The sequence below is a fragment of the Peromyscus leucopus genome, chromosome 9 (assembly GCF_004664715.2).
Source record: "Peromyscus leucopus breed LL Stock chromosome 9, UCI_PerLeu_2.1, whole genome shotgun sequence".
Classification (NCBI taxonomy): Eukaryota; Metazoa; Chordata; class Mammalia; order Rodentia; family Cricetidae; genus Peromyscus; species Peromyscus leucopus.
In genome coordinates, this window is record NC_051070.1 from 16,858,423 (window position 1) to 16,870,823 (window position 12,401).

Below are 12,401 nucleotides of genomic sequence, written 5' to 3' on the forward strand. Positions count from 1 at the left end.
GCTTAAGCCTAAAACTATCTCTTCTTATATATTACATATCATTAATATCATTTCAAGCAATTTTTTTTTTGTTTTTTCGAGACAGGTTTTCTCTGTGTGGCTTTGTCCCTGTCCTGGAACTCACTATGTCGCCCAGGTGGGCATCGAACTCACAGAGATCCACCTACCTCTCCCTCCCGAGTGCTGGGATTAAAGGCACGTGCCACCACCGCCTGGCTCATTTCAAGTAATTTTAACATATTATAACAATCCAGTTGAATTCTGGTTCATCTGAGTCCTATTCAATAAGCTGTAAACACACGTAATTTGGATGAAGATGTAAGACTCTAAAACAATTATAACATTTGTTTGCTATATGCTTTTTGTCTTGCCTTACATTAAGTCTGTTTCATCATTAGAGTTTACTATGTAGTGTTTAAAATGTCTTTCTTGCAGCCCCAGAGAAGTGATTGTATATATTATACCCATTAGAGACACAACCAAACCCCACATAAACTACAAGTTATCTATTTACTTCTCATCCTCATCCAAGGGCATCAGTCCTTGAATGATTTCTAGAATGTCTCCGTCTGTCAGCCATGGCTGTCAAACAAGAAATCCAATATGTGACATACTTAAAGCACAATGAATTCATAGATGTGGCCACTGTGCTGAAAGAGAAAGAATGGTGAAGAAGCAATTTATGACTCCCACCTTTTGCTTAGGGCACTGTATATTTTACTCTGTTGGATACAGATTCTACTCTCAATCTCAATTATAGACAAGAAAGAAAAAGAATAATTAAATTGCATGCAGTGAAAATAGTTTGTGTCAGCAATCCTTTCACTCCATTCAGCATTAAGCATGACTCAAGCTTTTGTGCTGAATGGTAAGTGGCAATGTGTTTGTTCTTTCTGTCTCAAACGCAGCCAACTTGAAATCATTTCTCATGCAGTGTGACAGGATGACAGGCTTCTTAGATAAAGAGAAAGGAAAAAATCTAATAAATCTGTATTTTACCAAGACCTCTCGGCACCATTTCGCATGGCATTCTAATCAGCATGCTTGATAAATTGTATAGTGGGCCCAGAAGGGTCATATCCAAATAGTAGTAATCAATGGCTCTGTCAACCTCAGGCAAAATATTTAAAAGGTATCAGCATAGTTGAACCAAGAGGCATTATTGATATATTTCACCAGAAATCTAGTGGTAAAGAATAATAATGCCAGAATGTTCAGAAAGTAACCAGAGAATGTCAAACAAACCAAGTGAAGTTTTGATGACCTAAGACATCAACAAAAAATTTCTAATGAACAAAAGAAATCCCAGTCTTAGTGTTAACTAGTATGATTATTGAAGTGAAAATTATCAGTCATAGGAAAAAATAACTTGCCAGATAAAACACCTTTCCTTTTCATCCAGCATGAAGTAAGCCCATATGTAATAGACCTTTGGTAGTAATCAATAAAGAAATTAATAATTTTTCTATAACATTCAAATGAACAAATATGTGAAACTTTGCAAGTTGGCAATCAAAAGAAGTCAAAGTCTATAATGAAGTTTTATAGAGTATATTTGATTTATTGTTATTAATATACATTTACATTAATAATTGTAAATTAGCAGACTAAATTTACTTGGATTACTACTAAGTGGCTATTCCCTTACATTGACTTCTATGGTTTAGAGAAAGAATATTGATAATTCTATTGAAGTTTCTGTTATGTGTGAGTAGGAAATTTCTAAGGAGGATTTTTGTAATTTCTGGCTGTTAGTACTCACAATTCATACTAAAATTACAACTTTTAATGTAAACTATATGTAATTACTTTCTTCTAAGGGATACCATAGATCATAGATCAAGACATTGAAAAGTAAAACTGAAGTTATAGAAGTACACACTTTTCTTTTGGTTTTGATTGCTGTTTAGTCTGCCATGTATTACCACGCAGGACTACACCAGTTGCCATGATGAGACAGAAGTTAACGACAAATGAACAGAAGAGAACTTACAATTATGTAGATGAGCTTGAACAGTTATTCTTCCACAAGCAAGACTTTAAATGAAATTTAAAGCTCAAAGGGCAACTTGGCTTCTACATCCAGGAAATTAATCTATCAGAGATATTAAACTGATTGCTGCATTTATGTATAACAAAAATTTAAAAGTACATGTCTATTGTTAAAACTTTACTTTGTTTGTTTTGATATATTTAACTATTTTTATTTTTTGAATTATAATATAATTACACCACTTCCCCTTCCCAAACCCTCCCATATATTTCACTTTGTCTCCTATGAATTCCTAACTGCATTTACTTTAATTTTTATTATATATGTCAGTAAATATGTATATATTTGTAAATACATAAACACAATCTGTTACATCTATGTAATGTTACTTGCACATGTATGTTTCTGAGCTGAGAATAATAAATATGGTTACATAGTTGATATAGATATATAGGATATAGAGATGATAACATAAAAGGGTAGATTAATAAACCTACTTTTAAAGAACAACTTGTTTAAAATGTTTTACATTGGTATAAATTTTAGTTTATTGATACAAACTTGAAGTTAATTTTGTTATACTGTATATATATATATATATATATATATATATATATATGTTTCTATTCTTGTTTGAGGTATTATGTTTATGTAACTCATTTAAAATTGTAATGGATAATTAAAAATAGATTAATAATTAGTCATCTATGATAATCATATTTGTAGCCATGTTAGTTAAGTCTTCTAGGTATACATAGATATATTTCAGATAGATAGGTAATCTTCAAACACTTCACAGACCTAGAGAATATGGCATTTAAATAACTTAAAATTCTGTTGACGTGAGACACAATTGCTCCTGGATGCACCAATTTGATCCCGAGAGAATGTTGGACTTCTAAGACATTTCCATTTGGAAGTTTGTCTTTTTGGCACAAAATGGCCTACTGGGCAAAGAACTGCCCTTGCCTTGACGGCTGACAGTACAAATGCAATGCTGTCCTTTCTGGACAAGCAAGACACAAGGAAAGCGACCACTGTACTCTGCCAAGACAGGGTAAGATGGTCTTTCAGAAATCCTGCTTCTGAAAATGGTCTGTCAGATACTCTAGGCCTGTAGTCAATTTGAATGCACCAACAATGCTGAAAAACATTAGGTGACTGTCCAGGCTGCCAGCTGTCTTGGTTAACTTTTGCAAGATTCCCGAAAATTGCTTGCATCCATTTACCATTTCTCAGGTACCATTATGTTCCTTCTCAGGTCTTTGATGTGGTTGAAAACTAGATAGTTGTAATTTCCTCAGTTATGATAAAAGATAAGTTAGATATAAAACCTTAAACTCACAAATATAAGATAGATAGGACATCTTCTTTAATATTGTAACTATAATTCTTGCTCGGTAATTGTTTTGTTATATGTAATTTTACCATGTTAAAGTTAAAACCTTCCTTTTTTAAAAAAAAAGAAAAAAAGGGGAAGTGCTGTGGATATTGCTCTATATAAATATAACACTGATGGCCAGTGACCAGGCAGGAAGTAGGTTGCCAGGGAGGAAGTAGGTGGGACAAGGAGAGAGGAGAATTCTGGGAAGCGGAAGGCTGAGGAGGAGATACTGCAGCCACCGCCAAGAGAAGCAGCATGTAAAGACTCTGGTAAGCCACCAACCACGTGGCAAGGTATAGATTTATAAAAATGGGTTAATTTAAGATAAAAGAACAGTTAGCAAGAAGCCTGCCACGGCCATACAGTTTATAAGTGATATAAGTGTCTGAGTGATTATTTTATAAGTGGATTGTGGGACTGTGGGGCTTGGTGAACCTGGAGAGAAGCTCTCCAGCAACACATAGTTAACTTTTTTTAACATAATTCCTTCTGGATGGAGGATAAGAGGCCACACAGTACTCAGAGAACTCACAAAAGTTGCTATGGACCCTCCCCCAGGTTATAAAATATATAATATTCATCTACAGATAGACTTAGATAACTCTCTAAGTTTTAAATTTGAAGTCTTTTTACTTATGATAATGTTGAAATAATCAAATCAGAATGTTGTTCACAAAAGTATAGTAAAGGACACACATTACTAATTTATCATGAAAATTTTAAGCTTAATGAAAGCTGGACAGAGAACTGTAGACATGTAACTTTCATGAGTCACCATCTATGCTAATGTGAGACTTGACACTGGGGCTGTCACTGAGTTGCTGCATGTATATAAGTGATGCCCATAAACTCACTCATCGCTTTGTCAAACCAAACCTTGGTGGAGTTGCTAATTTTGGTCTTTTTCTGTGTCCTCTCTGGTGTCAACAGATACTTGTTCATATCTCCCTAGGAAAAGTGATCTAATAACAAGATACATTCTGAAAGGAATTATATTTTCATTAAGTGAACTGCAGTTAGAGAAAAACAATGACAGCATGAAATTTGCAGGCAAATGGATGGAACTAGAAAATATCATTTTGAGTGCGGCAACCCAAACCCAGAAGGAAAAACATGGTATGTACTCACTCATAAGTGGATACTAGATATAAAGCAAAGGACAATCAGACTGCAACCCACAGAACCTGGGAGCCTACATAGCAGGGGGGACCCTAGGATGACCGTGGTTTATAATAAGTTTTGGTTTTACTCAATCACTGGACAAGCTTCAGTGAAACATTTCACAATTAGGATAAGAATTTGTACTGTATCAAGCTGATAATAGGAAAAAAGAAAAAAAAAGAAAAAAGTGAACTGCAGTTAAATTTAGAGAAAGTTTTAGAATCATGAAATAAACTTTAAGGCAGACATAGCTTAAATTTACTTGAATAGACTAATAGTAGTATCTTAAATTTGGGGAATAACTTAATTGAAGGCTTCCTGGAAAATTAAAAAGAATTCTTATTCTTATTATACAGTTTGCTGGCAGATTCTAATTTTTTGTCATGAAGTTTAGCAACACTATTCCCTGCAAAAATGTAGAAATTAATAAGAGAAGAAACAATTTCTGCATTGAAGATTAAAGTACATTTATCATACATTCTCTTAATAAAACGTGATAAATGTTCAAGTATGAAACTCCATAAAATAATACAAAATGTAGTAAGAGCTACATGTATGTGAAATTTAACATGGCACAATATAATTATAAACTAGTGTATTACACTGTCATTTCAGTTTTATTTTATTTAAACATATATAAACTAAATTCTCCCAAACATCCCCCTATACATCAATAAACAGACTTAGAGGGGTCAAATTGTAAATGTGCAGATTTATCATAATGCTGAAATAATCAAATCAGAATGTTGTTTTCAGAACTGTTGTAATGGACATTATATTGCTAAATTGTCCTGAGCATTTTAAGCTTAATGAAAGCAGAATCTGGCAGTGAAGTGAGCTTTCCTATCCTGATTTCTGCACGTTTATTTCCAGTGTTTTTCAAAACAGCCATCCTGGCCCTTTAACTCTGTGTCAGGACACCAGAAAATTTTCAAAACTGTATAAGGATAAAAACCTTGTGACCATAAGAACAGCTAGAAGGTAACTACTCTTAACACAACATCATTCTTTATTCTTTAATGTAAAAATGCCTGCAGTGGGAACAGAAAGCTAGCTGTGGGAACCTGATCCATGCAGAGAAAGCTCAATGAAGACCTCCCACTGACTGCCCCAACCTCCCAAGTTGTTTTTGATGGATATTTCTAAGCCCTTGATAGATGACGTCAAATTCACTTGCTTTGACAATCAGTTGACTCTAGTACTCCCTGCTGTATGTTATAACTTCCTTATTTGATATTTTAGTATTCATTTGCTAATTCACCCTATATGCTACTTACTGGTATTCTCTTACATTTGTTTGCTATATATTTACAAAACCATTGATCCCAAATGTAAAGTATGGCTATCATAGCTCATTCTTTCTACTCTACAGAACAGTAAGCATAAACACACAGACAGGAAATTAAACACTGAAAATAGAAACCTAACAAGACATAGCACACTAACACATACCAAAGGAGAATCTATTATGCAGTTGAATAAAGATCGTATTTTGAAAAATTGTACTGACAAACTGAATAGTTATATGCCCAAACAAACAAAAGAAAAAAAAAACACAAAAATCCTAAGTGTATAAGCATCACAGATTAGGGACAATGACCCTGAAACTTAAATGATATAAAACAATTCCATACAAAACTGTATGAAAATTTGCACTCATTCTGGACTCCAAATTTGCCATGAAAATAAGAGACTGAACGAACTAATTTTATCTGCTGCTACTCCTGTTCCTAAGACAAAATATCTCATACAAACAATGGGTAAGGAAAGATTTCATTTTGTGATTTAGAAGAGCCACAATGTATCCCAATAAAGAAGGCCTATGGCTGTGGGGAGACAACTCTGCCTGAGAGTCATATATATATATATATATATATATATATATAAACAAGCTTGAGCCAGAAACAGATTGAACTTCAAAGGTCACCTCGTCACCACCTCTTTCCATCAGGTATACACCTGCCCTGGAGTTTAAGGCAACTACCTAGAGAACAAGTGTTCAAACCCATGATCCCATTGGGGAAATTACAAAATTAAGCATAGTACTCTAATTGAAATGACTATTTTAGATTGAACACCAAAATTGGAAGAAAAAAAATATGGACCATATATGTGAATGTGAATGTGTTTGGATTCTTCTACATATAGACATCAAGTTTGACTAAGACCATTTGTTGAAGATGCTGTCTTTTTTTTTCATCTGATTTTTCTGGCTTCCTTATCAAAAAACAAGGATTCTATACATGTCTGGACTCATCATATCTGTCTCTTTATTTAAATCCCTTGATCAATGTATTTGCTTTTATGCCAATATCATGCTATTGTTATTACTATAATTCTGTAGTACAATTTGAGATCAGGGATCATGATACCAAAAGCAGTTTTTATTATTCAGGATTTTTTAGACTATACTATTTTTGTTGCAGTTAATGTTTGCTTGTTTGTTCGTTTGTTTCAATATGAAGCAAAAAAAAAAAATCCTTTCAATTCCTATAAAAACTGTATTGGTTTTGATAGGATGGCAATTTTCACGAAATCAGTCCTACTGATCCATGAGCATGGAATATGTTTCCATCTTCTGATATCTTCTTTAATTTCTTTGTTCAGTGTTTTGAAGTTTTTAATCATATGAGTGTTTCACTTAGTTGGAGTTACCAGGAGGTATTTTTTGAGGCTCTCGTGAAGGTACTGTTTCCTTCACTTCATTCTCAGTCCATTTATTATTTGTATATAGGAGGACTGCTGATTTTTGTGTATTAACTTTTTTATCCTACTAGGTTTCTGGAAATGTTTATCAGCTGTATGAGTTTATCGTAGAATTTTGCGTGCCACTTACATATTCAGTAAAGAATATGTAAAATATAGAAGAAGAAGAAGGAGGAGGAGGAGGAGGAGGAGGAGGAGGAGAAGGAGAAGGAGAAGGAGAAGGAGAAGGAGAAGGAGAAGGAGAAGGTGTAGCTAGAGTTTTCCTGCCTTGCCCACAGTCAGGACAAATCTTTGTCACCCGCCAGTCCCACAGCCGCTCAGACCCAACCAAGTAAACACAGAGACTTATATTGCATACAAACTGTATGGCCGTGGCAGGCTTCTTGCTAACTGTTCTTATAGCTTAAATTAGTCCATTTCCATACATCTATACCTTGCCACGTGGCTGGTGGCTTACCGGCATCTTCACATGCTGCTGGTCATGGCGGCGCCTGCAGTGTCTCTCCGCCTCAGCCTTCTGCTTCCCACAATTCTCCTCTCTCCTTGTCCCACCTACTTCCTGCCTGGCCACTGGCCAACCAGTGTTTTATTTATTGACCAATCAGAGCAATTTGACATATAGACCGTCCCACAGCAAGAAGGAGAAGGAGAAGGAGAAGGAGAAGGAGAAGGAGAAGGAGAAGGAGAAGGAGAAGGAGAAGGAGAAGGAGAAGGAGAAGGAGAAGGAGAAGGAGAAGGAGAAGGAGAAGGAGAAGGAGAAGGAGAAGGAGAAGAAGAAGAAGAAGAAGAAGAAGAAGAAGAAGAAGAAGAAGAAGAAGAAGAAGAAGAAGAATTTTTGAGTTCTTCCCTATCTAATTGTACCCTCTTGATCTCCTTCAGTTGTCTTATTACCTGGTTTAAACTACTATATTGAATAGGTATGAAGAATGGACAGTTTTGTCTTGCTCCTGAGTTTAGTAAAAATGCTTTGAGTATTGTTCCATTTAAGGTGACATCAGCTGTGGGCTTACTGTAAATCACCTTTATTATTATTATTATTATTTTTAACAATATTGCTAGTCTCTCCAGGACTTTTGTCATGAAAGGGTGTTCTATATTATCAAAGGTCTTTTTGCATCTAATGAGATGATTAGGTGCATTTTTGCCTTTCATGGTGTTTATATAGTGGATTTTAATTCTCAACAGGTATTTTGAACAATACCTGAGTCTCTGGGATGAAGCCTATTTAATCATGGCATAGGATCTTTTTGATGTGTTCTGGGATTCAATTCACATATCTTTTGTTGATAACTTTTAGAACTATGTTCATAAGAGAAATTGTTATCTAATTCTTTCTTTGTTGGGTCTTCATGTGGTTTAGATATCAGAGTAATTGTGGCATCATTAGAAAAAAGGACAAGGTCTAGTTCTTTTTATAGTTTTTGGAATAATTTGAGGAATAATGCTGCTAATTCTTATGTGACTGTCTGGAGAATAATATACTATAACCATATGTCCCTGGACATATTTTGATTAAGAAAGATAATTAATAGCTGCTTTGATTTAACTATTGATTACAGTTCTTTTTCAAATGTTTATTTGATATTGTTTTTAACTTTGTTAGGTGGTATATATCAAGAAAATCATTATTTTTTTTTAGATTTTTCAAATAAGAAAAATATAGGGTTTTAAAGAATGTCCTTATGATTCTCTGAATTTCCTTGGTGTCTGTTTTGATCTTCTCTCTACCTTTTAGTTAATTAGGCTAAAAGTTTTTTAATTTTACTTATTTCCCCAAAGACTGAACTTTTTTGTTTATGATTCATTTTATTTTCATTTACTTATTTATTTTCTATTTCTTTATTTTTGCTGTTTCTATTTTTTTTTTAATTCTAGACCAGAGTTGGGGTATTTCTTGCTGTCTACTCCATTTGGGTGTTATGTCTTCTTTTTGTTGTAGACTTTTCAGGAGCACTGTTAAGTTACTAGTATGAGGCCCCTACTTTTTGGAGATGGGGAGTGGGGAGGCATTGCTATGAACTTGTCTCTTAGAACTATCTTTATTTTGAAATAGAATAGTTGAAGTTATGGTCTCATATATGTTAAGTAATCTCTATACCAGTGAGGTATAAACCAACATCCTGATAAAAGGTTTGTAAGTGAAATGTATAAAAAATATATAGATAAATATTTAGAACTCAGGAATAGATGTCTATAATCCATAGGAAAAATGTTACTTCAATAAGCAATGCTGATTATACAAACAAACACTTTTAAAGATCCTCAAAATTAGTCACTATTATTTCATAATCACAATATAAACATATATGACTACCAAAATTTCAAGCTCCATCCTAAAACTGACATTCCAAACACTGAAAAAGACGTACTTAAAAAGGCCTTTTTATGGTAATATTGAAAATGAATATGTATTAGTACAAGAAATTCAGCAATTTCTCACAGGATTAAATATAGACCTTTGGATAACTGAAATGAAAATATATCACCCCATTTTTAAAAATTAGACTGCTTTAAAATATTTATAGAAATTTAATAATAGGCATTCAAAACCAAAATATAAAAAGAACCGTTGTACTTAAACAAAGTAAAGAAAGAAACAAAACAAAACCTTTATAACCTTGCAAAGGAATGACATTGTATTAATACGGAAAAACAAATGGACTTACACATAACAAATGATCTGAGGATTTACGGGAAGTGGTAATTGCTGCTAGTACGTTTATTAGAAAAATAGCACACACTAAGCAATTGTCAACTATGAGGTTTACATATACTTTTGTAATGCAGTACAGTACATATTCACCCTTTGTTTTTAGACAAAATGATGATTTAGACAAAAAGTGATGGTGGGGGGGGGCAACTAATTCTACCAAGTCCAGTAATGCAGCTTCAGTGGTTTGCATATTGAGTGGATTAATTTATTAAAGTAAAAAAGGGAAAACTACAAAGAAAATGGAGAGAGCAGTGTCTCTTGACCATTGGATTCGGAGGGGAGATTTTTACTCTGAGAAATACAAATATCCTAAGAGTAGGTGTGTGTCCAGTGGTCCCCTTACCAGTGGTTCCAATGGGACAGAACTGATTAGGGACAATTTCTTCAGCAAATGATGTATCTAGATCCCATATGATGGCAGAGAAGAATTCTTCAGTCTTAACTTATCTGAAACATTTAAAATTTTGCCTGAAATACAGGAGAAATAGCAAAATATATGAAAATTTTTATAAAGTATATTAAAATTAATGCTTTATTGAATAAGTATCTCCTTTCATAAAAATGTAAATATTTTTCACTTATAGCACATTTTATTTTGTTTTCCATGTCCCTTCCTCTTAGACAAAACAAAAACCCAAACAAACAAACAAACAAAACCCCTACAAAGACAAGAAGTTTATTTTATTGTTGGCCAGCTTCCTGGCCCCTGCCCTGAGGTGTTTTTGATACACTGATTGACATCACAATGGATTCATAGGGCTATGCATGTATGACTTCAAAGTCCTCAAATTATATTCCGTAAATATGTAGTTTGAGGTATATCAAATATATGTCAATAAAGAATCTAAAAAAAAAAAAAAAAACAGGGTGATTATATACTGCCTGCATTGGAAAAAGAAAAGTATATGTAAACTTCATAGTTGACAATTGCTTAGTGTGTGCTATTTTTCAGATATTAGCAACAATTAAGATTTCCCCTAAATCCTCAGATCATTTGTTATGTATAAGTCCAGTTGTAGAACTCAGTTATGATTTGCATGAGATTATCATTCACCTTTCCAAAATGTCTACATGGTAAACAAGACACACTTGCAACTGTACCTGCACCTAACATCCTTTATCACTTCTAGATTTCCTCCATGGTCTCAATGTCATCTTTGGCAAATAAATGCACTTTGACTAGCAAAGAGGACTGGACATTCTTATTATCCTGAAGAGATTCAGGAGAACCAGAACTCAAAGAACAGGAGGAGTCAACTACCTCAGCTAGACTGTGGAAAGTAGGATCTACAAATCTGCTCTTATGGCTGGGTATAAACACTGTCTGCCTTTGTCTTTGGTTAATTGAGATCTTCATTGAGTCTCTAAGGATTCCATGTATTCATTTTTAGCTTTGTACTTTCTTTGTTTAATTAATAATTCAACATGCTTTGGTACCTTCAGATATGGTGAATTACATATAAAGAATAGATACTATGAAAACAGTTAAAGGAAAACAACAAAACTCACTAAGGTCAGAAACAACTTCTTATCCTAGTAGTTGGGGGTGAGGAAAATGCCCTATTCCTTAAAAGAAGAGGCAGAGGTACAGTCTTAATATTGCCTACTGTGCACAAAGTGGAAAAAGTGCAGAAGTCCGGAGGAAATATCCAACCTGCAAATGCATGTCTCTTTCCACACATTTTTCATCTAGAAAATATTCAAGATTGGAAATAAAATATTATATCAAATTGACATAAATATCTATATATTCCTATTACACTGTAACAATTCAGCTTAAAAGTTCAAAACATTGTTTAAAATTTTTATAATATTTCTTAAAGATAGTATTTGATCTGTGAAAATGAACAAAAATATTCTTGTAACTCCTTGAAAACTGCCGTCTTACTTATTCTATTCTAGAGAAATTTGCTTCATGAGAATAAAATTTGCATGTTGTTTTGAATAATCATGAATGGACAACTCTTGTGCATTTTGTTCTGTATGGCTACTGTTTTACATAGTCCCTCATACCATAGATGATTAGCTTAATTGTTCTTGCTCTGGTTTCTAGCAGTAGCAGATTCTCTCTCTCTCTCTCTCTCTCTCTCTCTCTCTCTCTCTCTCTCTGTCTGTCTCTCTATCTGTCTGTCTGTCTCTCTCTCTCTCTCTCTCTCTCTCTCACACACACACACACACACACACACACACGCACACGCACACACACGCACACGCACACACACATGCCCACACTCCAGACAGCACACTGAAAGTAAAACCAATATAAGTTGTAGAGAGTCACTGAACACCAACAAACATATTTGGTTCTAAATTTATAACTGTCTGAGGGTATTTTTTCATTGCTAATAGGATAGATCTTTTTATCTCCAGAGTTATTCATACTTATATGAGCAGAGCTTTCAAGGTGAATTGATTTCAGCCTATGAAAACAAACACATTGCTGC